Consider the following 22,847-nt stretch of genomic DNA (forward strand, 5'->3'; position numbering starts at 1 on the left):
TGTGGCTCAGCCCCAAATATCACATACCCATCACCCTGAACCACTCTGTGTCTGTGTCCAACTCGAGCATTAAGGCCTGTGACCGTTACTGTCAAATCGTGTCCCCATTTCAGCCCGTCTCCCGCCATCATCCCAGCCCAACCTCGGTGTCTCTCTCCAGGTCAGCAGCACTCTTCCCAGTGCCTTCCCATCAGCTTACGTTGCCCTGCTTCCATTGCTTATTCCCCATATTTTACCCACAGCGGTCTTATTAAAGTATGAATCAGATCAAGTTGTTCTGCTTTGCAAAATACTCTCGTGATTTTCCGTTGTATTCAGAAGGATATCCGGAGTCCCTACCAAGGCCCTGTGTGATCCGTTCCCTCACCCGTCTCTGCAGCCTCAGGTCTCACCGTTCTGCTCCAGCCCATCTTCACCGCCCAGATGGTCCCCACTGGGACAGCTGTGTTTGTAACTCTAATTCTCGTACCTACACTTCTCCCTGCCTGGGAGGCTTTTCTTGTCTGTTACCTACGTGGCTTATTCTTTTGCTTCATTCAGGACTTTGTTCAAATTATTTTACCCACAGAGAGGACTTATCTGACCACATTATTTAAAATAGCACACACATATTTCTTATTCAATCATTTTCTCTCCTAATAAGTTTTATGTTTCTTTGTGGCAATTATAAGCACCTGGCAGTACATAATATATTTATTTGCTTACTGGCTTATTGTCCATCTTTCTTACTAGACTTATATTCATGGAACCACAAATAACTGTTTTAACCAGTAACTTTCATGCCACCTTTAAATGAATTCTTTTATAAGGTGAGAATTTCAGAGGTTTCCACGGGTTGCTTAGGGGAAAAAAGAGAAAGGATTCAGGTTGAACTAGGTTATTAAGGACCTGGGAATTGGTTATTTATTTTATTCATTGTAGTGTGTATCTGTTAATCCCAAACTCCTAATCTAGCAAAAGACTGAGCTGATTACTATGTAAAAAATGTTTTTTTTTTCTTTTAAAGTTGGATTGTTTGAGATCTCTTTTCTTCTTTGTTCTTTTTCTTTTGTTAAAACAGAATTTTCCTTATTATTTTTTTACATTGAGGTACTGGGAATTGAACCCAGCATGTACTCTACCCCTTGAACTATACCCTCCCCTCCAAAGACAATTATTTTTATACTTTGACAATACCATACTGAATTAAGAATTTTTTACTCCATTTTCCCTTCAGAGAGTTTATAACTGAGGGAATAATTCAGAGGAAGCCCTGGGCCATCCCTTCATTCTCAGTGGGGTACTACACAGCACAGGAGCTAGGCTGTCGCCAGGCCCAGCTCACCTTTCTGCTCTGAGGGTAGACTCAGGCCACTTCTCTAAACAGAGACGTGTTAGAAGCAGCAGAAAGCCAACTAGCGAGCAACAATGACAAAACTGACCCACCTGCAGTTGGACATCATCTGATCTGAAATGACCCACTTAAAGCTCTTCTTCCTATTAGTGGATGGTTTTCAAAAATATTCCCAAGGAGATGACTCTCACTCTATTTTTCTGGATTTCTTGGGCATTCTATGACTTTGACTGCAGGCTTGATTTTCTGCACAACGTCTGCAGGGAAGCCAGGCAGAAAACGTGAACAGACCCTGCAGGCCACAGCTGAGGCCTCCGGTCAAAGCATCCTTGTTGTGCAGAGCCTACGTTCATGGGACCATTTTCATTACTGCTGTAATTAGTTCTCATCCAATTGTCCCACTGAAAATGTTTATAGATGGAAGGTGGTCTGATGCAGGTGAGCAGTGGGGATGTGGGATGAAGATGGCAGACAGACTGGAAGGAGAGACGGGAAATATTTCCTCAGGCTTCAGTTTGGAAGATTTCTGATTTTCATATGGACATTAAACTGGGTCAGGATGAAGCTCCGTTTACTCTATGACGGGGTGATGTACACGTATCCCTACAAATTCTAAAAAATATGTTGAAGTTGGACGTGACAGCCTAGGGGACAGACAGCTTAGAGTGACACCTCCGTTCCAGGCTGCCTATGATCTTGGGCTCACAGAGAGAAAAAGAATACACATATTTTTCCTGTGTAGCTCTATGTGAAATTATTTTGACCCTTGCCGAATGGTGTAAGATCAGAGATCATGTAGTCTTTCTTACGTCGCAAAGGCAACAATTCTTCTTGATGAGTCAGCAGACTGTTTCCGATGGCCCGGGGTCTGTGCCAGACATTAGCTGTCTAGACAAATACCACACAGCCCCCCATCCCTCAAGGAGATCACAGTGTGTCATGGAAGAGACAAATTTAAATAGGTTTTCAAAACAATGTGTTAAGATTCACTTGGCATCATGTATACTGTATGTTGAGAGGGGCTCTTGCACTGCCTGTGGCAGGGTTCTAGAAGGTAGGGAAGGTGTCAAAGAGGAAATGCTTTCTGCACTGACATCTGAAGGATTCCAGCAAATCTCTAGGCCAGGAGAGTGCGTGCTGGGCACGGGATTCTCGGCAGCTTGCGTGTCTCGTGCAGATGCCTGGTCGTGTCTAAGAGCACTTTGCACTTAAGGACGGAATGTCAGTGAGGCTAGAGGCTGTGGGGAACTAACGGAAGCTGAGTCTGAAAAAAAGCAGCAACTAGGTTATGAGAAGGTGTGACGTTAAATCAGGGAGCTTGGACTTCCTCACTTATGCAGCGGGGAATTCTTTGGGGTTTTAAGGAGGAGAGTGACACAGATTAGCCATTAAAAGTGAGCAAAGTGGATTGTTCACTCTAAAGAACAGCACTGGGGAGACTAGCAAGGGGTGGGAATTAATGCACCGGAGAGTGAGGGGCGTGGACTTAGTTGGGGGATATTAAGGAATAGAATTGTAGTACTGACGGGGGTGAGGGAGTGGAAAAGTAAAGGAAAACTCCCAGATGTATGGCACGGAAAACAGATGGGATAGTGATGCCATTGTTTGAAGAAGTAAACCTACTTCTGAGCGAGTGTAAATTCAAACACACAGAGCTTGAGATTTTTATGGGCTAATCAAGTGGGAATGTCTACTTGTCAATTATATTTCTGGGACTGAACTGAGATGTCCTTGCTGGAAAAGATTTGACAGTTAATCAGTGGACAGAGAGAAGTTGAAGCCACGGGAATAAATGCCACCCACTGACATTTTATCAAAGAAAAGGGAAGGAGGGCACTTCTGGTTCAGAAAATATGGCAGACCAGAAACTTGAAGACCCACTCACTAAAGACACATAAAAACGTAGGACACAATGCCGCCAAACTTTTCTTTTTTTTCTTTTTTTTTTTTTACAGGCACCTTTATTGTGGTATGATTCCTGTATAGTAAATTACACATATTTCACATGTACTATTTGATGAATTTGATAGATGTCTACACCCAGAAAACCATCACCACAATCAAGATAGCTAACATTTCCGTAACTCCCCAAGAGGGACACTTTTCCAATTCCCATATTTATCCCTTCCCATCCCCTTCTCTCCCTGGTAACCGTAAGTTTGTTTCTCTATGTCTGTGGGTCTGTTTCTCTTTTGTAGTTAAGTTCATTTGTGTCTTTTTTGATTCCACATATAATTGAAATCATATGGCATTTTTCTCTTTTTCTGGCTTACTTCACTTAGAATGACTATCTCTACGTCCATCCATGTTGCTGCAAATGGCATTATTTTGTTCTTTTTAATGGCTGGGCAGTATACCTTTGTATAAATATACTACTATATCTTTATCCAGTCAGCTGTCGATGGATATTTGGGTTGTTGCCATGTCCTGGCTATTATAAATAGTGCTGCTGTAAGCATTGAGGTGCATGTGACTTTTTGAATTAGAGTTTTCTTCTGACATATGCCCGGGAGTGGGAAGGCTGGATCATGAGTTAAGTCTATTTTCAGCTTTTAAAGGAAATTCCACACTGTCTTCTCTAGTGAAAATGCAGCCCATTTTGTGAAAGCAGACCATGCTCAGAAAGTAACTGGTATTTCTAGGGGCCAGACATGAAGCGCAGTGAGTGTGGCCTGTTCAAGAATAAGAGGGCAGTCTGCCAGTTCTGGAGGAGAGTGACAAGGGAAGTGTGGTACAGGTAGGATTCAGACCACGTGGGGACATGACAGGCTGGGATAAGGAGCCTGGACTTCCAGTCATCCCTTGGTAATCATTGGGCATTTTTTCCAGGACTCCCCCGACGTCAGCATCCATGGATGCTGACGCCTCTTGTATAAAATGGCAAAGGACTTGCATGGAACTTATGTGCACCCTCCCATGTACTTTATATATATATAAAAGTATATATATATATATATATATTTATATATATATAAAAATATATATATTTTTTATTGAGTTATAGTAATTTAACAATGTTGCATCAAATTCCAGCTTAGAGCACAATTTTTCAGTTATACATGAATATACACGTACATTCGTTGTCACATTCTCTTTTGCTGTGTCCTCCTGTGCACTTTAAATCATCTCTAGATTACTCACGGTATCTAATACAACATGAAAGCTATGTAAGTAGTTGTCAGTGTATGGCAAATTCAAGTGTTGCTTTTTGAAACTTTCTGTTTTTCCACGAATATTTTCAAACCACTCTTAGTTGAATCTGCTGGATAGGGAGCCCCTAGATACGGAGAACCCCCAAGCTCTTCCTTTCCACCTCCTAAATTTCCACTACAAGCACTGAAGGTGTCCAAATATAGAAGAGCGCCATCTACCTGCTGGAAACCCTGAGGAATTCCTTCAGCTTATGTAGCACAGGAGAGAAAGTATAGGGACAACTAGTGGGAAAGGACGGCCTGCCTGGAGAGGAAGGAGGAAGACCGCAGCGGAAGCCAGCTCGCACCCTTACTGCAGCTAGCTGCTAGCAGTGAGGGACGCCGAGGAACTGGGGACACGTCACGTGGGGGGCGATCCTGGCCACCATGTGCAGGGTTTGCATAGCTGGGACCCAGTTTACAAGATCAAAATAACAAGGGGGGAGAGGGGCTGCCTCAGTCCCGGGATCCTGACAACGGCCACAGCGCCGTGACCCCAGCTATGGCGGCTCCCCTAGTAAGCCAGAAAAAGGAAACTCTGAGCCAAGATATTGCAGATTCCACCGCAGCCACACGGATAACTAGATCTCTAAGCTGACAAAATGTAACCACCAGAAACAGGAATCTTTCCTTTTCTCTTCATTTGGACCTTTGGACAGGGAGCCACACATCTCTGACGGGAACCACCTTTAATCTGATAGAGAGCTCACATTTTCAGGAATAAGCATGGAGAAAAAGAGTGGGGTGATGGTTTAAAGTGGAAGTCAAAGCGGAAGCCCATCTGAGAAATGGTAAAAACATGCATCTCAATGAATCCGAGTTATGGTGAAAAGAAGGGGAAAGTTAAGTAAATCTCTATCCACTAGAAAAGACTAGCCAGTCATAAAAAGACAGCAATTTAAATCAAGAAAACTTTTTTGTTTTTTTGGTGATGAAAATCAATGCCATATTTTAAAACAAGGCTTGGGCCATCAACAACACCCTGAGAGTTGTTGAGGAGAACATAAAGCTTCATATAGACATGAAAGTGTTCCAAGTCCACTTCTCGAAAAACCTTAGCCAATCATGTGTCCAGTTGATTTGAAAATCCCGATAAGTAAATAACTCAAAAGTGGGAAAGACATGGTATTAAATACTGGTAGTGAGCAATGAAATCCAAGTTTATAGCTATATTTCATTGTTAATATAACAAACTGGAAGTAACTGTCTAAACATAGTAACTGGAGGACACACACACACACAAACGCACACACACACAATCTGGAACAGCAGAGAGGTAAAATATGCTAAATTTATCATTATTGAGGAATAGGATCTAATAGGTTATTTCAGTTTTGATAGTGTTATAGGAATACTGGTCCAATTACATATAAAGTTATGAACTTAGAGATGATTTATAAAAATTTAGAGAGAATTTTCATTAAAAGGCAATATAGCTTCCAAATCATTGAAGAGAAAATTAACAATAAAAAAATTAATCAATCCAGCTAATATGGAGTAACAGAGACCATATTTACCACCCTAAAATAAACCACAAAATGGATACAGTATATGAAGCAATGATTTTTAAGAGAGGTGAAAACGATCATCCACTAGGACCCTGTCCTGCCACCACTATACCGAGTCTGCTAGGCCTCCTACTGCCATTACCAATAATGTCCACCAAGAGGTGACATTTCCTTCCTCCGCTCCTACTGCAGAGCCAGTCCTGAGCAGTCCTTTTGCAGGTTTTGGCAGGCGGCTCCCAGAAGTGCTCTCGTGGACCTTGGTCCATTTTGGCCACCAGCAAAGGGATCAAGGATGAGCAGTGAGCCTCCTTACTCATCCAAGACCTAGGAACCTATCTAATTTCTGAGCAGGGCTTCACTCTTCTCTGCTGTCTGGTACTCTCTGCCCGGCTTCCCGTGTCCCCAGTTTGGGCAGCCTGCCCGCTGGCCACAGCCCATCAGAATCTGTTCCCCCGCCAAGAGGCAACGCGTGATCTTGAGTAGGGCTCCAGGCCTCTGGAGCAGCGTGGCTTGGACTGCGTCCTGGCCCTGGGTGCGCGAGCTCCATGTCCTTGGTTGAGTCAGTTAACATCTCTAAGCTAAGTTTCTTCATCAGTAAAATGAAGACATATCAATATGGAAAAATAAAGTCAGAATCTGGGGGGAATAAATTTCTAGTGACTGAACATTTTTTAAATTTTGAATTATACAGCAAAAGACATCATACAAATTTTACTACTTCATAATTCTGAAGGACAGCTTCTACTGTTAAAACTAATGCATGCACATACACACAAACACACGTGCAGACGCACTGACTCTGGCCCACATACATTCCCTACACACACACGTACATGGACTCATGTACCACACACACACATAGCATACACACAACCACACACATCCCCAGGCGCGCGCGCGCACAGCCACACACACACTCACAGTCATGTACCACACAATTCCCCAGGTGCGTGCGTGCACACACACACGTCATACACACATTTGGCGTTATTCTAAATCAATTTACAATTGAGGGTCTCAGTGTCCATTGTTTTATCCGCTCAGAAGATCCTGACTTCGGACCGTGAAGCAGGAGCCCCTCCTCTCTGGAGATGGTCTTTGCCACTTACAGTCTCAGTAGAGCCAACATAAATGCTCTGGACCCTTGGAAGTGCAGGGCCAGAGCATACCTGGGAGCTCACATTCTATATATCTAAACATTTTAAGTGCAGTAGGTTCTAAAGTCCTGCCTTTACAAATATACATTCATTATAAGGGGGAAGGCCAGGTTGAAACTTAGAACAACCAGACTCAGGGGAGTCCTGCAAAGAAAGTGAGCGTGTGGGGAGAGCTGATTCCCAGACTCTGATCACTAGTCTGACCCTTTTCTTCCCAATGCTGGGTCCATCCCTTGCCATAAGTGGCCTTGGATGTGCACAGGGGGACACTCAGATTTCACGTCCGGGCTCTGCCTATAACCTCCATGCAAACAGCTGCCCTTTGGCCTCTCTGTGAGTCCTGGGAATCTGAACTCCGGGGAGAGCCGGTGCAGGCACTGGAAATGGGTCAGGGGCTGCTGAGGCAAGGCATTCGGCATCCTGGGTTTCTAGAGCATGGGATGGAGCCAATGACCATGTCCCCTTGGCCTTGCTGACTCCACCCGATGGAGGGCGTGGCCAGAGGAAGTGTCAGGGCCAGGGGAACCTTCTGCAGTGCAGGACACAGGGCAGCGGGGGGCCCGGGTCTAAGGAGAGAATCCCTAAGGAAAAGTCTGTGGAGGCTGTAAGGTACCTTCATTCCCATTAATTAAAAAAAACAAAAGCTTACCACAGGCGTGCGGGGTAAGGGTTTTGTTATAACAAGGGAAGGCACTTGCCAAGGTCTGGCCATAGAGGGCTGCTGGGTTTGCCAGGTTGAAGAGGAACCGAGAGGCCGTTTGCCTCCCCTGGGTCTAGACACTGCTTGAATTCTTCCAGGTGACACTTACATGCAGTGAGACATGGAACTCTCTAAAGTTGTTAAAATATTCATGGTGAGCCATTCAACTCTCTCCTCATTCTTGGCTACGAAAGCACGATAAACACAGGTGGGAATCTCATCAGCCTGTTGGTTGGTTCACTGTCCATCTGGCGCCCCCTCTTGTAGGAGACTTTATCACATCACCCAGGGCTGACCCATCTCAGGAGCACAGCTGATTTTCCACAGGTGGCACCACTTGCTGGTGACATGAAGGAACCATGTTAGCCACCTCCCAATCTCTGAGGCTTCTCCTGGGAGGAGCCTGCAGACACCCAGTCCAGCCTCTGCACAATGATGCTCCTCAGTGTCACTCCCGGCTTGCTGCCCTGGCCTCTAGCTCTGGCCAGAACCTCGCTGAATTGTCGATAAATGTCCCCCATGCACCACGTCTAAGCTTGGGGTCCAGAGGTGACCATGGTTCTTATTTTCTTCCCATCGATGGATTGTTTGATCTTCATGTAATCGTGTTGGCAGGAAGGCCAGTACCGCCCTCTTGAGGCCTCCCCGAGCCGCCTCTGTCTATAACTGTCCTAGAGCCCCAGGGGATCGGGTCTGAAGCCTGGCACCCAGACACGAGGATGACAGCTGGAGAGACAGGAATCCACTCCTGCTGTGGCTTCTGCTGAGGCTCGATGTGGCCATACAAATGGATCCCACAGGCCCTGACTTCACTTGACTCGCTGCAGGGATGCTCCCACACTGCCCCGTTCCCCCCCAGAGACAGAGGGCTTTCTGCTTGTTCCCGAAGGCCCCACCCCCGAGGGGGCACTGGGTCCAGTGGAGCGTCCAGCCTGGTTCCCCGCCAGCCCTTAGGGCTTTGGTGGGGCCTGAAACATCAACTACCCTCCCCTTAGGGGCCCGTTTGTCCTTTCCAGCCAACAGACCTAGGTCATAAGCACTTTAACTCACCTGAGGGTGTTTTCCTCACTTCAGGGTCAGTGAGGACGGGGCTTCTTCACACTCCAAGTGCCCCAGGTCTGGATGCAGAGAGTCTGGCTCTCCCCCCAGTCCTGCAGTTCCCGGCCACACCTGCTGCTTGTCACAGTCTGTGCTGTGTTCTCTTCCAGGACAAGGGGTGCACTCTGGCCTCCGCCCCGCCCCCACCAGCGGTGGCAGAGGCGGCGGACAGGCAGGTGAGCTGGGGCCTGAGACCGTGCCCGCAGATCAGTGCCCCAGAGGCCGCTGGTGACTAGAGGGGCCACGGGGCAGAAGGCAGCATGGGATGGGAGGAGGAGGAAGGTTCAGGATAAGGAGATGAAAGGGGGAACGGATAGCACTGTGAGGACCTCGGCCATGAAAGGGAAGAGAAATCACAGTGACAGCTGGAGCGGTGTCGGCGTTAAAAGCTGCGGGCTGTTTTTTTTTAATTTTATTAATTACCAATATATATTGATAGATTTCTTATTTTATTAAAGATTATGTTCCATGTCATATAACAGGATAGAGTATGTTCTTATTTATTAAATAATACATAATAGAAGATATACTAGCATATTATCTTCTGTTTATTTATTAGCAGATATTATATAATATATATGTAGGTGTTTATATACATAATATATAATTCATGCATCTATATAATATATAACCCATAACAAATAATGTAAGATTATGATTAATATATAATATAGCAAGATTACATAACAATAATGATGTAATATTACCCATTGTATGTCTTGGTTCATGGCACATTCTCATCTAAGGTGCCTGTCAGAGGTATTTATGTATTAAAATTAATATTATAAGACACAGTTATGAACCTATCACCCAGCATCATAACAGGAATATTGACAGTGACATACCGTGTCCTCTTTCCCTATCCTGCTCTTGGCCTCTTCTCACAGGAAGTAACCAGCATCCTGAATCCTGGCTTACCCTTGCCTTGTGTTACTTTCACACACACAACATTTAAGATCAGTTAAAACAAATGAACTGCAGGTACATGCAATTAAGTGGATGAATTACACACTCCATGTTAAATTGAAAAAGTAACCCCTAGAAGGTAGCCGATAGTGTGCTATGCTTTTAACTGTGTATATATATGTCAACTAAACTCACTGAATTAAGAACAACTACAGCTAGAGTCCAGGTGGGAGAGGGACAGATAAAAGGTGAGGTGAGCAGATTTGCTGCAGGTGAGCGAGTTCCTTTCCAGTGACATGTCATTCTCTCTGAAGCAGGAGGAGGCAAGGCCATCTGCTGGGAGTCAGGGAAGAGACAGAGGGAAGGTTAGAGGTGTGCAGAGAGCAGAGAATGTTGACACCACTGAGTGATAAGTGGGGAAATGTGCTCACTAGGGAAATCCTGGAGGATTGCCTGGCAGCGGCAACTTGGTGGGCATTGATTTGTAGTCTTGGAAATCTGTGTTGGGAGAGCCTGCTGCCTGCAGGCTCAGAACAAGTAGAGCTGGGTGAACCGAGATGGAAGTCGGCCTGGTGAGGAACTGAAAAGGTCAATGCTCAAGGGGGTTTTGTCTGTCATAAGAGAGTGCTGACTGTGGATGCAGAGCTGGAAGGTGGGGAAGTGGAAGTAAGAGGAACGTGGACAGGCAGGAAAGCAGAGGAGTCAGCGCATGATGCCCCCAGTGAGGGTGAAGGAGGGCCAGGGAGGCTGGTGGAGAAGAAGCTGGACGGCTAGAGGTGGGCACTTAAAGGAGAGAGGCTGGACCTGGGGTGGAGACACGCCCAGGTATGAGCCCGGGGGTAGGGTGAATGGGGGGTGGCTGGCTCAGGCTGACGGAGAAGAAGACCCTACAATGACCATACTGGGTGGTGGAAGGAGAATGAACTTTGACGTCTTGATGGTAGGAGGCGAGGCAATACAGAGCTGGTGGTCCAGGTGCTCCTGACTGTGGCAGATGAGCAGGGAGGCCAGGGTGGCAGGCACTGCTAGGAAAGGATCTGGGTTTTCCATGTGCTCCCACGAGGGGAGGAGCAATCATCTGAAGGTGGAAAGTGAGCACAAGGAGGCCAACCCAGGCTCCTGATCAAACGGGGGTTGTGAAGGTGCAAAGCGTCAACTCCAGAGATGATGGCCCAGGAAGCAGGGACCACGGGTGAAGTGAGGGGGCACTCAGAGAAGAGAGGGAGAAGAGTCTTCTGGGTGTAGGGGGAAGAGAGGCCCCAGGACAAAGGAGCACAGAGGCACAGTGATGAGGATGGACTGGCTCTATGGTGACACTGCAGGGATGGCTGGATCTTTGTCCTGAGGGCTTAGGTTAGGGGGACTACTGGCCTCATGAGGACTCCCCTCTCAGCAGCCTGGACAGAGGCTCTCGCTCCTGAGAGCTGTGTGGCCACCACTGTTCCCGGAGTGGCTCTGCCTCCATCTTCTCTTATCAGACTTTCCTGCCCAGCCCCCGACTGCCAGCGAGGGAGCCTGGGCCTCGCAGCTGTTTGCCATGGAGGGACACAGGCTCCTCGGAGGAGCAGGCGGATCTTACTTTGCTCCGTAACCCAGGGCCTGGCAAAGAGCCAGCCCATGTGTGGGCCATGTAGGGGCTCGGATACTTACTATACTAACTCAAAGCAGTAGAATTGCAGAGCTGGAGGAAGTGACCACTGAGCTCACAGAGTTCACTGCCCACACCCCCATTCTACAGATGAGGAATCAGAGACCAAGCATTGAAGCAGCCTTGGCCAAGGTCACTCTGCTCGTAAATGCTGGCCTGTGTCGGGCATGCCAAGTGATGAGCTGCAGTGAAGGGGCTGAGGGGGGTCTCTGGGGCCAGAGAGCTCGGGTTCAAGTCCCAGCTCTGCCATTTATTAGCCATGTGATTAATGAATGTCCTTACCTTTAAAGTGGAACTCATAGTGGTGCCAACTCATTGGGTTGTTATGAACACAGCATTCCTGGAACAGCAGGACAGAGTTCTGTAAGGATTTGCTGTTGCTTTGGTTATGATTATTATCACCAAGTGAACCCTGAAATGAAGAACAAAGGCAGCAAGAATTTTTATTTTAAAGGATTTTCAAATCCTCTGATGAATGCTTCATTTCATCTATTCAAGTTTTCATTTGACCCTTATTAACAACTACACAATGGATGACTTTTGAGGCAATCTTGCTTCATGTCTTTAATTCTCACTAACGACACAGGCTATTTAACAGGCAGCAGTTTCTTTTTCAGGAAGAGGGACAAAAAGTTAAAAATGACTCAGTGCCTCTCGGTCCCCAGTGAGTTGGTTGTGACCTGTCAACCCAGCTTTGGGGAAGTGCCCGCTCCCCCTGGGCCCACTGAGCTGCCCCGCAGCCCCCATTGGGTGACGTACCCCCACACGAATCCAGTCTCTTGGTTCCTATCTTTGCTTCAGATCCCTCAAGGACTGCCCATGCCCCAGGGCCCCATCTGCCCCACCAGCCTTGGCTGCTGGACTCCAGGACACCATCCTGGGTCTCAACCATCCCCTGTTCCTATGACCGCCCCACTACTCTACATTTTGTCCTTCAAGTGTGGGCTTCTGTGGCTCGCCACACAGCAGGGGTCTCCCCGTCCTCCACCTTGGGTAACTGCACCGTCCTGCACAGTGCCTAGCGAACCCGTGTGGAGGCAGGAAGAATACAGAACAACAGGTGCTCAGAGGGGCTGCCTTTCCCACTGCAGGGGCCCTAGAGAGCTTTCTCCCAGCTGGTTATTCACAGGCGCTGAAGCTGTGGAATCTCGATCTCACCAATTTAAAGGGCATCATCACTAATTACAAAAGCAATCATTTCTTCAGTAGCAAAAAGAGAAAAGACTTTGTGTTCCCCACCTCCAACTGTTTTCCTCCACCTTCAGATGTTTCTCATCTCTGGGCAAGGGTAGAATGCAACTCACAGAATATTATTTTTCAATGTCTTTTCCCACTCTGAAGATTGCTTTCCCAGAACCGATGAAGGCTAGAATGGTTTAGCTTCCCTGGACTGAGGATTCAGAGGCCTGGGGGGAAGGGTGGAGGGGGAGGTGAGATAACTCAGCAATATTGAACCTAACAGAGACATTAAAAGGTTCTATTCTAAACAGAAAGGAAGCAGGATGCTATAGAAACAGGAAAACCATAGTTGGAAATGCAATAACGAGTTGCAAGTGAATAAACATAAAGATGTAAAAATGAAAAAGGACATCAAAATAAAAAAAGTTGGGAACGGGAGAGGGGAGCAAGAAAATGTAGATTTTTTTCTTTCTTTTTTTTCTTCGTTATTCTTAGGATGTGTTGGAGCCTACGTGATTATCAGTCTAAAGGAAATAGATATAGTAATGGGCTGATATATTTGAAGAATAAGGTAACCACAAATCAAAAGCATACAATAGAGTCGCAAAAAACCCAAAAAGAAACAAACTCAAAATGGCTTAAAGACTTAAATATTAGACACGACACTATAAACTTCTCACAAGAAAATATAGGCAAAACATTATTTGACATACATCTCAGCAATGTTTTCGTAGGGCAATCTAAGCAACCCAAGCAACAGAAATAAAAGCCAAAATAAATAAATGAGACCTAATTAAACTTATAAACTTTTGCACAGCAATAGAAACCATAAGTAAAACTAAAAGACAAGCTATGGAATGGGAGAAAATATTTGCAAAAGATGAGACTGACCATGGCTTAATTTCTAGACTATATAAATAGTTCATACAACTTAATAAGAAAAAAATAAACAACCAAATCCAAAAATGGGCAGAACAACTAAACAAGCAATTCTCCAATGAAGACACACAGATGGCCAATAGGCATATAAAAAATGCTTAATATCGTTCAATTATCAGAGAAATGCAGCTCAAAACAACAATGTTATCATCTCACACCAGTCAGTATGGCCATCATTCAAAAGTCCACAAACCATAAATGCCGGAGAGGCTGTGGAGAAAAGGAAACCCTCCTACATTGTTGGTGGGAATGTAGTTTGGTGCAGCCACTGTGGAAAACAGTATGGAGATTCCTCAAAAGACAAAAAATAAAAAAGACTTATCACCTAATCCAGCAATCCCACTCCTGGGCATATATCCAGAGGGAACCTTCATTCCAAAAGATACCTGCACCCCAATGTTCACAGGAGCACTCTTTACAATGGCCAAGACATAGAAGCAAACTAAACATTCACTGACAGATGACTGGATAAAGATGTGGTATTTAGATATAACAGAATATTACTCAGTCATAACAAAGAAGGAAATAAGGCCATTTACAGCAACATGGATGGAACTGGAGTTTATCTCACTAAGTGAAGTAAGTCAGACAAAGACAAGTATCATATGATATCATTTATATGTGGAATTTTTAAAAAAATGATACAAATGAACTTATCTATTAAACAAAAACAGACTCACAGACTTATAAAACAAACAGGAGTTTGGGATTAACAGATACAAATTACTATATGTAAAACAGACAAACGACAAGGATTCACTGTAGAACACAGGGAAGAATATTCAGTATCTTGCAACCTATAATGGAAAAGAACCTGAAAAAGAATAGACTATGTATATGTAAAACTGAATCACTATGCTGCATACCTGAAACTAACAAAACAGCTGTATAACTGAAACTAACAAAACATTGTAAATCAATCACATTTCAATTTAAAAAAAATTGATAAGCTCTAAATACCTTTATTCAAAGAAAATCTTGAACTCTTCCCTCTTACAAAATTTAAAATGGGTAGCTTGAGCAGGACCAAATTATACTGGATGGGCAGTTACATATCTTCTCCAGCACGTGGCCCATGCTACACACACATCGTGTTTTTCTACAGGTAAGAACAGCCCTGACTGCACAGCGAGCGACTCTTTCTGGGACAAGGGCCTCTCTGGCAGTGGCCTCCTTGTCACCGCTCCATCTCACCAGGAGGCCAGGGTTTTCAGAGGGGAGGGGACATAGAGCTCATACACTTCAAATTGATTTCCCGAAAAAACTATGGAAAAACCAAATTCACCTGCAGTGTAGGAAACATGAGCAGGGCCCCTAAGCAGACCGACAAGCCCAAAGTAAGATGGCCCGATGTTCAGATCGGAACCTGAACAAAGACCACCTGGCCCCAGTTAAATGACCACCACCTCACCTGCAGTGAACTGCTCGTACACAATGTCAGGGATGTTTCTGTTGAGACTTGGGAGGTCAAAGGAGTCGGACCAGGGATCGGGGCTCTGCCAGTGGTAGAGATGGCCGCAAGGGAATAGCACCAGTACCGGCTCCTCCATCTTCAACAGGGTCTTCAGGAGGAAGGCAATGTGGATGCAGACGTTCCTACGGAGGTTGAAGCCCTCTGGAGGGTTGAAGTCACACAGAAGGTACCTGGCAGGGAGCAAAGGAGAGCGGGTCTTCAGGGCCAGGCCTCTGCACAGGAATCCCGGCTTAGATAGAACAGATACAACGGGAATCCCTTCACAGCCCATGGCCTAGACTCCAGACACATTCAGCAGCTTCTGGTTTGTAAAGTGGAGGCACTGCCCACCCATCTCCATGTGGCCAATTACTTCAAGTCCGGGAGCAGTTGTGGAAGACATCTTGGCATCCGTCTAACACCACTAAGCACCCGACTAGCATCTGAGCACCGGTTCTCCAGGGGCTCTCAAACTTCTTGTTCTACAGAACCCAATATACTTTTAACAATTACTGAGAACTCCAAAAGGCTGCTATTTATGTGAGTTTAATCTATCAATATTTCCTGTGTTAGAAGTTAAATAAGAAGTTAGAAAAAGTGTATGAATTCACTTAAAAATATTAACAATCTACTGTATGTTACCATTAATACTCTTAAACAAAATATAATTCTATTTTTCAAAAGAAAAATCATTAGTGAGAAGAATAGCAGTGATTTTAATTTCTGCAAATCTCTTTTGGACTGGTGAGAGCTGAATTCTCCTATCTGCCTCTGCATTCCCTGTTTTGTGATATCACAGGCCAGGTTTTCCCTGGAAAACCCCGCAGGAACTGGGGAGAGCAAGAGTGTGCAAAAGGCAGGTGACATCCCGGCGTTTCTATGAAAATGGTTTTGCACCTCAGGGGCCTTGGATACACTTTGATAACTGCTGCCCTATCCAAGGCGAGACTCTTCTACACAAGAGCCAGGCAAGGGTCCTGGATTCTGTAATGAGTTACCGCCACCACACCCCTCCCTTCTCTGTGTGTTTCTCACAACCTCCATTACTGCAGATGAGGATGTAATCCTCAACTGGGGCCTCTAATCCCAGAAGACTGCTAACTTCAAGAGGGAGGGTCCCATCTACCATCCCTACACCCCGCATAGTTTATTTTGAGTCAAGCCCTAGATAACTGCTTATCGGCACTGACCCTTGTGTCTTATTCCTGAGGTTGACGGAAGGAACCAACATCTGGATGGAACTGAAATTTCCCTGCAGATAAACAAGGCTGATAAGCCACCCCACTCCAACATCCGATTCTGGGGCTCTTCAAAACCCGGGTAAGGCCCCGCTTCTTCTAAGATGGGTCCTCCGCCTGCCCTTCCCGGGGGGTTCTGGGAGGCCGCGGCCACCAAGGGCGACCCAGACTCGCGGCCCCAGCCCCAGGGCCTGAGGGGGAGGAAAGCTTGGGCTGAGCCCAAGCGCTGCCCCGCCCCACCCCAACACGCTCCCCGGCACCACAGCCCTCCCCGGCCACCGCCCCAACCCCGATCCCACCCCGGTTCATGTCCGCCGGCCCCGCCGACGGCGCGGACGTACGTTTACCATCTGTGGGACGCCGCCCCAGACAGGATGTCGGCCGCCGACTGACCAGGCCAGAACTAGTCGCCCGGCCGAGCAAGCCGCCATCCCCAGCAGCAAGCACCGCCATGGTCCCGGGCAGCTGCACACTTCCGGAGCCCGCTGCCCGCCCCAGAAACTCAGGCCGGCCCGCGCAGAGCGTGGCGCCTGTAACCATGGCAACTCCGCGGGGCCCTCCCCTAGCGCTTGCGTCGTGTGTCTTCCCGAGTCTAGATGTGCGAGGGCAGAACTTGCGGAGCCAATGGGAGCCAGGGCGCGACCAGGACGGGGGTGGGGGAGGCTTATGGGGCAGCCGGGCGGGGCCGGAGCGGGCGGGGCCGCGCGGAAGTCCTGACCTGCAGGTGGCGCCGGGCGGAGGCTGGGGCGGTGCTGCCACCAGTGGGCGGGGCAGCGTGGCAGCGGGGCAGCGGGACGGGGACACCCTCACCTGTCCCTGTGTGGGGATCAGCCTTGGCTCCGTGGCCTCCGCTTGCACCGGACGTGGACCCAGTCTACCAGTGGGCAAGATAGAGGACTGAGCCCAGGCACGCACGGCTGGCCAGGTAGGGCACCTGAAGTGCAGATCCGCCAGGCCTGCTGCCGGCCTTGAATACTCGCTGCTAGGCAGTTTCCAAGAAGACGGGATCTGTCATAAGAGGGGAGGTAGGGCTAGGGTGCCAGATGCCGGGTTCGGTGCAGTCTGACAGGAGAGCCATGGTGAGAGGAGGCAGAGTGGCCCCTGTGTCGGCGGGGCTAAGAGTTTGGGGTATAGGGTGGGGGTGGTGTGTGCCTTGCTCTGTGGTCTCCCCAAGAACCCTCACTCCAGAGCAAGGGGCTCTGCTCCCCCCACCCCTCACTGCACTCACTGCCTTCCCCAGCACCACCTGGGGTGTGGTCATGTCGGGGCAGGGAAGGCATAGGCAAGAGGCTCATTCAGGGGCAGGGGCCACTCTGCAGGGATGCTGGACCTGACAGTGATGTGGTGCTTCGGAACTCCCCTGGGCTGGGTTTCTAACCAGTGGGATGGAAGGGCCTCTCCTTCCTGGGGTGCAGTTGGGGGAAATAGATCCATCATGAATGTCAGCCTGAAAATGGAGGCTGCGCCTCATCCATTCCTGGAAAGAAAAATCAGGCCCCTCCAGTCCAGGTGACTCAGAAAGTCAGTCAGCAATGTTCGGGGTCCCCAGTTTAGGCTTTCAATTAGAGCTGAGCGGCTCAGGAGGCCAGATCCCTGTCCGTGGCTCCAGGAGTAGGCTTTCTGCTGGGGGACAGGATCCTCACAAACACCTGTGTCTTTGTGGGTCACTCCCCTCTGACAAGCTGGGAGGCAGGGTGCAGTTGTGGGAAATCGTGTTTCCATGAGGAGAGGGCCACCAAGTGGTGGGGGCACAGGAGACAGTGAGAAAGAGTCCCACAGCCTTTCTGGAATCAAAAAACTGGCAAATATGAAAAAGTGCATAATTTGTTTTATTGAACAGGCTGCTTATGTACGTTTGGAGGGCCAGGTTCAAGGACTCTGCATCCCTCCAGGACAATAGCCTCAAGAGAAGAACAGAGCAGGAGGAGATATGGGGTTTCTCCCAGGAATGAGGCAGAACAGGTATTTCTGCAGATTTGCAAGGAGACCCCGACCACTGAGCACGGGGTTACAACCCCACGTGACCCTTGTCGTGTTTGGCTTGGGCTCTGGGTCTGGCCTGATCATGTATTCTTCCAGCTGAGTTCCAGAAACTCAAAGGGTAGACTTAGAGAGGCTGCGTTTGGAACCCGGTGTGGAGACGGAGGGTCGTTTATCCTGAGTCCCTTCAGCCTAATCACTGTAGCTGAGTTCCAACACCACCCAGGCCCCCAGGGTGGCCGTGGAGGGAGAGCAAGCCTGGCAGGTGACCCAGGGGTCCCACTGCTGTTCCCCTCCTTTATCTTTGTTCCCTTTCATCCCGGAAGGTGTGATTGTCTCATGTCATGGTGACAAGCCATCTCTCCTCTGTCAGGTGGGGTCCCCACCCCCACTCAGCCTTCTCTCTGCATGGATGCTGAAGGACCATGCTAACTTGAAGTTCTGAGCTTGAGCAGTAAGGTGGAACCAAAGAAACCAATGGAAACAAAGAAACAAATCATTGTGGCAAATCTCCCCACCACAGAGAAGCTGCCCTGAGTGGAAGGGTGGGTGTGGGCATGCCCATTTGTTTCCTGTCTCCCAGTGCTATTCGCTTTCTTATTGCAGACCTGCATGGTTACAACAAAATGATCTGCAAAACTGAAAATATTTACTCTCTGGCTTTTACAGAAAAGGATGACCAGCCTCTGGTACCCATACCGGTCAAGTGATAGGAGTACCTTTCCAGTTTGGAAACATCTGGGCAGGCCCAGGTTTGCAAAATTCTTTAAGAGTAGTTATGGAGTTTTGCTTCTAAACATTTTTACGGCTGTATACTTAACTGTGGTTGTGCTGTGTAATTCTGAGCCAGGATTTTCTCAAACTGTTTCTTATTTCTTATACAAGACACCCCTAAATTCCAAGGGGAATGGGATGTTAAGGAAGCCATGGAGTTTAGGAAAAAGATACAGATTTCATTTCCATTTAAGCATCGATGTATCTCCATCCTAGGCAGTATCGGTTCTGTGGTATTGATAGGGGAACTAAATAGCAACCAATTTTATAGAAAATATTGGGTCATTGGGTACACAAGTTCTTCTTTTCAACATTTTTGTAATGTTTGCAGTTTAAGATGACCATTCCTGAGAAACAGGCAGCCTCTTAGAATGAAATAGCATTTTCCCTGAACCATACTCAATTTTTATTTTGTAGACAGCAGGAAGGACAATCACACATCCAACAACTGGGGACCTCAAAGATAAAATGTAACTTTCTGAGAGCACACTCCCCCCGTCTCCCTCTGCTCTTTTCACTGTCCCATTGTCCCTGAAGGCTCTTTCGTATCTTCTGCTCATGACTCCAGTAGCTCTTCCTTCTCGTCCCTCAGCTGGTAAGTTTACTTTTCTACTTTAACCAAGCAAACTAAAGCCAAAAGAAGAGAACTTTCACCAGCAACTCCCAGCACATCCGCTCACCTTCTGATGTCTGTGACCTCACTCTCGCTTCCCCACCTCTTATTACAGGTGACATCAAAAGCCATATCATCCAAAAGTCGCCAGGGGGCCCATCCATCCAATCTTCTCCGGGCTGTCTCTCCCACATCCATCCTCTTTGTCACTACCTCATCTATTTTGTTCTCCTGCTAGTTGGCTCCCATCAGTATATAAAAGTCTATCCTCTTAAAAGAAACAAACAGCACTCCTTGACCCTAATAAGCCCCCACCAATTGCCACCCCATTTCTTTGCAGCAAATCTTTAATGAGTAGTTTAAACTCATTGTCTACATATTTTCTTGAGCCATCCCCTTTTGCACCCATTCTGGCTTTTCCCATGATCCCTCGCTCTATGGAAACTTCTCTGTCAAGGCCATCAGTGACCCCACGTTGCTAAATATTATGGTCAGTTTTTAGTCTTCATCATGCTTGGCCCTTTGGCAGCATTTGACCCAGCTCTTCCATCCCTCCTCCCCCGTGTTCCTGCTTTACTTGACCTCCAGCCTATCGCTCTGCTTTCGATCTTCTGGCTGGTCTTTTGCCAACGTCTCCTCTTTTTTCCAAACATTTACTGCGAATGTGCCCCGGAGTTGGGTCCTGGGTCTCTCCTCTATCTCTCTGCTATAACTTTGGTGGAAGCAACCAGACTTGGAAATTGACATGCCATCAATTTCTCGATTTGTCCAAACTCCCTGATTTGCCCTTTCCATTTGGAACTGTCTCCCTGATACTCATATTCTTTTTCTTTCATTCATCTTGCTTTCACATTCATAAATATGTTCTACTGTGTAAATTACTTTTCCAAATTTTGAATCAGTCCATACATATCATGTAAAATGCTCAGATCTCTATTATTTCCACTAAGATGTTTATTCTACCTTAGAACCTTTCTGCATTTGTGTATTTATGTCAATAAAGGGAATAGTATTTCTACAAGCCTCATAGTTAAACAATGTGTTTGTTTGGGGCTATTATGTAACATGAAATAATGATACATCAAAATAGTCCTTTTTCATTTAATTTTATGTAACACCAAGATGAGGTTTTTGCATGAAGACTGGTTTTATTGAAATTTTACCTACGTTATGGACAGTCAGTTTATGTGAAAGCCCTCATTTCTCCTCTTTTCTGATATATTTTCCATTTGGCTATTATAACATATACCTTGGCATGAAATAAAATTCCAAATTCATTCACATAAAAAATCAATACATTTAAATTATATTTTTTAATGTTAATAAGAAAGAAAAAGAAACCCAAACTCCTCTACTTATTAGGCATTTCTGTGGCAATATCTAATAGACTCCTTAACCATGACATTGAAGAACTGAGCTGATTCCTACCCCTTTCCACCTGCTCAGCCCCATCTTGTCCCATCCCCTGTGGATGGAGAGGACATCCATCCCATTTTCCAGGTCCAGATGTTGGAACCATGTTCTTTCTCTCTCTTTCTCTTACACACACACACACACACACACACACACACACACACACAGCAAATACAGCTTGTTAGAAAATTCTGGCTACTCTGTCTTCATTAACCACCTACCCCCTGTTCCCCACCCCCCTAGAAGCCACCTTCAACCCCTTCTTGGACACCAAATAGCCTCCTTCTTCCATCTTTGCTTTTCTACAATCTCATCCACACAGAGTCAGAGGGAGCCTATAAAAGCATACATTGAGGGGGTGGGTGTAGCTCAGTGATACAGTGCATGCTTAGCATGCATGAGATCCTGGGTTCAAACCACAGCACCTTCACTAAAATAAATAAATTAACCTCCTCCCAAGAAAACCCAAAACAAAAGCATAAATTGGACATCACCCATCCCATCAAAACTCACTAAAAGGGTCACCATTCCATTAGGAGCCAAAGTCGTCCCAAAGTCTTCCAGGACCCGGCCTGCTCTGCCTCTCCGCCCACACTCTCCCCATCACTCTGGGGGCCTTTGGCTCCGGCTCTTCCTTCTTCCTCCGGATCTATTCTGCTTCAAGTTCATTACTCCGTGAGATCTGCCAGGATTGCCTTATTCCCTCCTGCCTGCCTCCCACCCCACCACCATCACCTGAGTTTGCTCATATCACTCTTATTTTTCCCCAAGCTCTTGCTACCCCCATCATGTTGCCTGTTTTCTCTGCTAAAACTCTGAGCCCCCAGTGATGGGGAGTCGTGTCTATTTTGTTGACTAATAAAGCCCAAGGGCCTTGGGAACGGGTATAGTTACTAGATTCCCATAAGCAGTAGGAGCTTATACAGATTTGCTGAATGAATGCAGAGGTCCTGGTCCAATTCGATGGAGCACTTCTGTGTCCTGCTCAAAGATTAACTCTCCTTTCCTCCTGAGAGAGGGTGACCACTTCCTTGGTGATCAAAGGCAAGATCTATTTTCTTTATGCTGTTAACCTTAGGCGGGGAGACTGGGGGATCTTCATTTATATTTTAAAATTTGATTCACTCTGCAGTTTGTCTCCTGTCTATGTATCCTTTTGAGAAACCGTTTATGAGTGATCATTCTTCCATCAGATTGAACAGGATCCAGGGGGAAGTACCAAGCCTGTCCCATCGGCCATCCTGTGTGTCATGTCCTGTGACCCAGTGGATGCTCAGCACGTAAGTGAACCAACAGGAGTGAGTGAAGAGATGGGAACATCTCATTATTGTGGTGGCTGCACTCTGTCCGATGCCTTGAGATTTGGGGAAGGGTTTACAACTGCGGAGGCGAGATGTCAGGTCCTCTGTGCTCTTCCTGAGTGCCCTGGCCTTACCCATTCCCCCAGCCCCCTCTGGGCAGCCAAGCCCAGGAGCTGGGCCACCGGCGATTGTGCTGATCAATAATCCACCTCACCCAAAGTCCGGGGGTAAGAGCGGCCAGCACAACTGGTTGTAGACTCTGAAGTCAGGTCCTTGGAGGAATTCCTCACTGAACAATGTTTTGGACCTTTTATTTTTCTCTATAGCCTCCAGCTGAAGAAACAGATTGCCTTAGATACATGAAAGGTGAGGACACCTACTATCCCCATGGAGCCCAGGTGGGGCTGGGAGTCTGC

General features: G+C 46.9%; 1 long non-coding RNA gene across 1 annotated transcript; it reads right to left on the minus strand.

Moving 5' to 3' along the window:
* Positions 1 to 9,463: 9,463 nt before the first annotated feature.
* On the minus strand, positions 9,464 to 16,855 carry LOC141573942 (uncharacterized). The gene is made up of 4 exons (XR_012500442.1): positions 16,692 to 16,855; positions 15,071 to 15,303; positions 11,824 to 11,953; positions 9,464 to 10,915 (listed from the first exon to the last, which is right to left on the minus strand). It is a non-coding gene; the product is annotated as an uncharacterized LOC141573942 (long non-coding RNA).
* Positions 16,856 to 22,847: the final 5,992 nt, after the last annotated feature.

The sequence above is a fragment of the Camelus bactrianus genome, chromosome 18, assembly GCF_048773025.1.
Source record: "Camelus bactrianus isolate YW-2024 breed Bactrian camel chromosome 18, ASM4877302v1, whole genome shotgun sequence".
Classification (NCBI taxonomy): Eukaryota; Metazoa; Chordata; class Mammalia; order Artiodactyla; family Camelidae; genus Camelus; species Camelus bactrianus.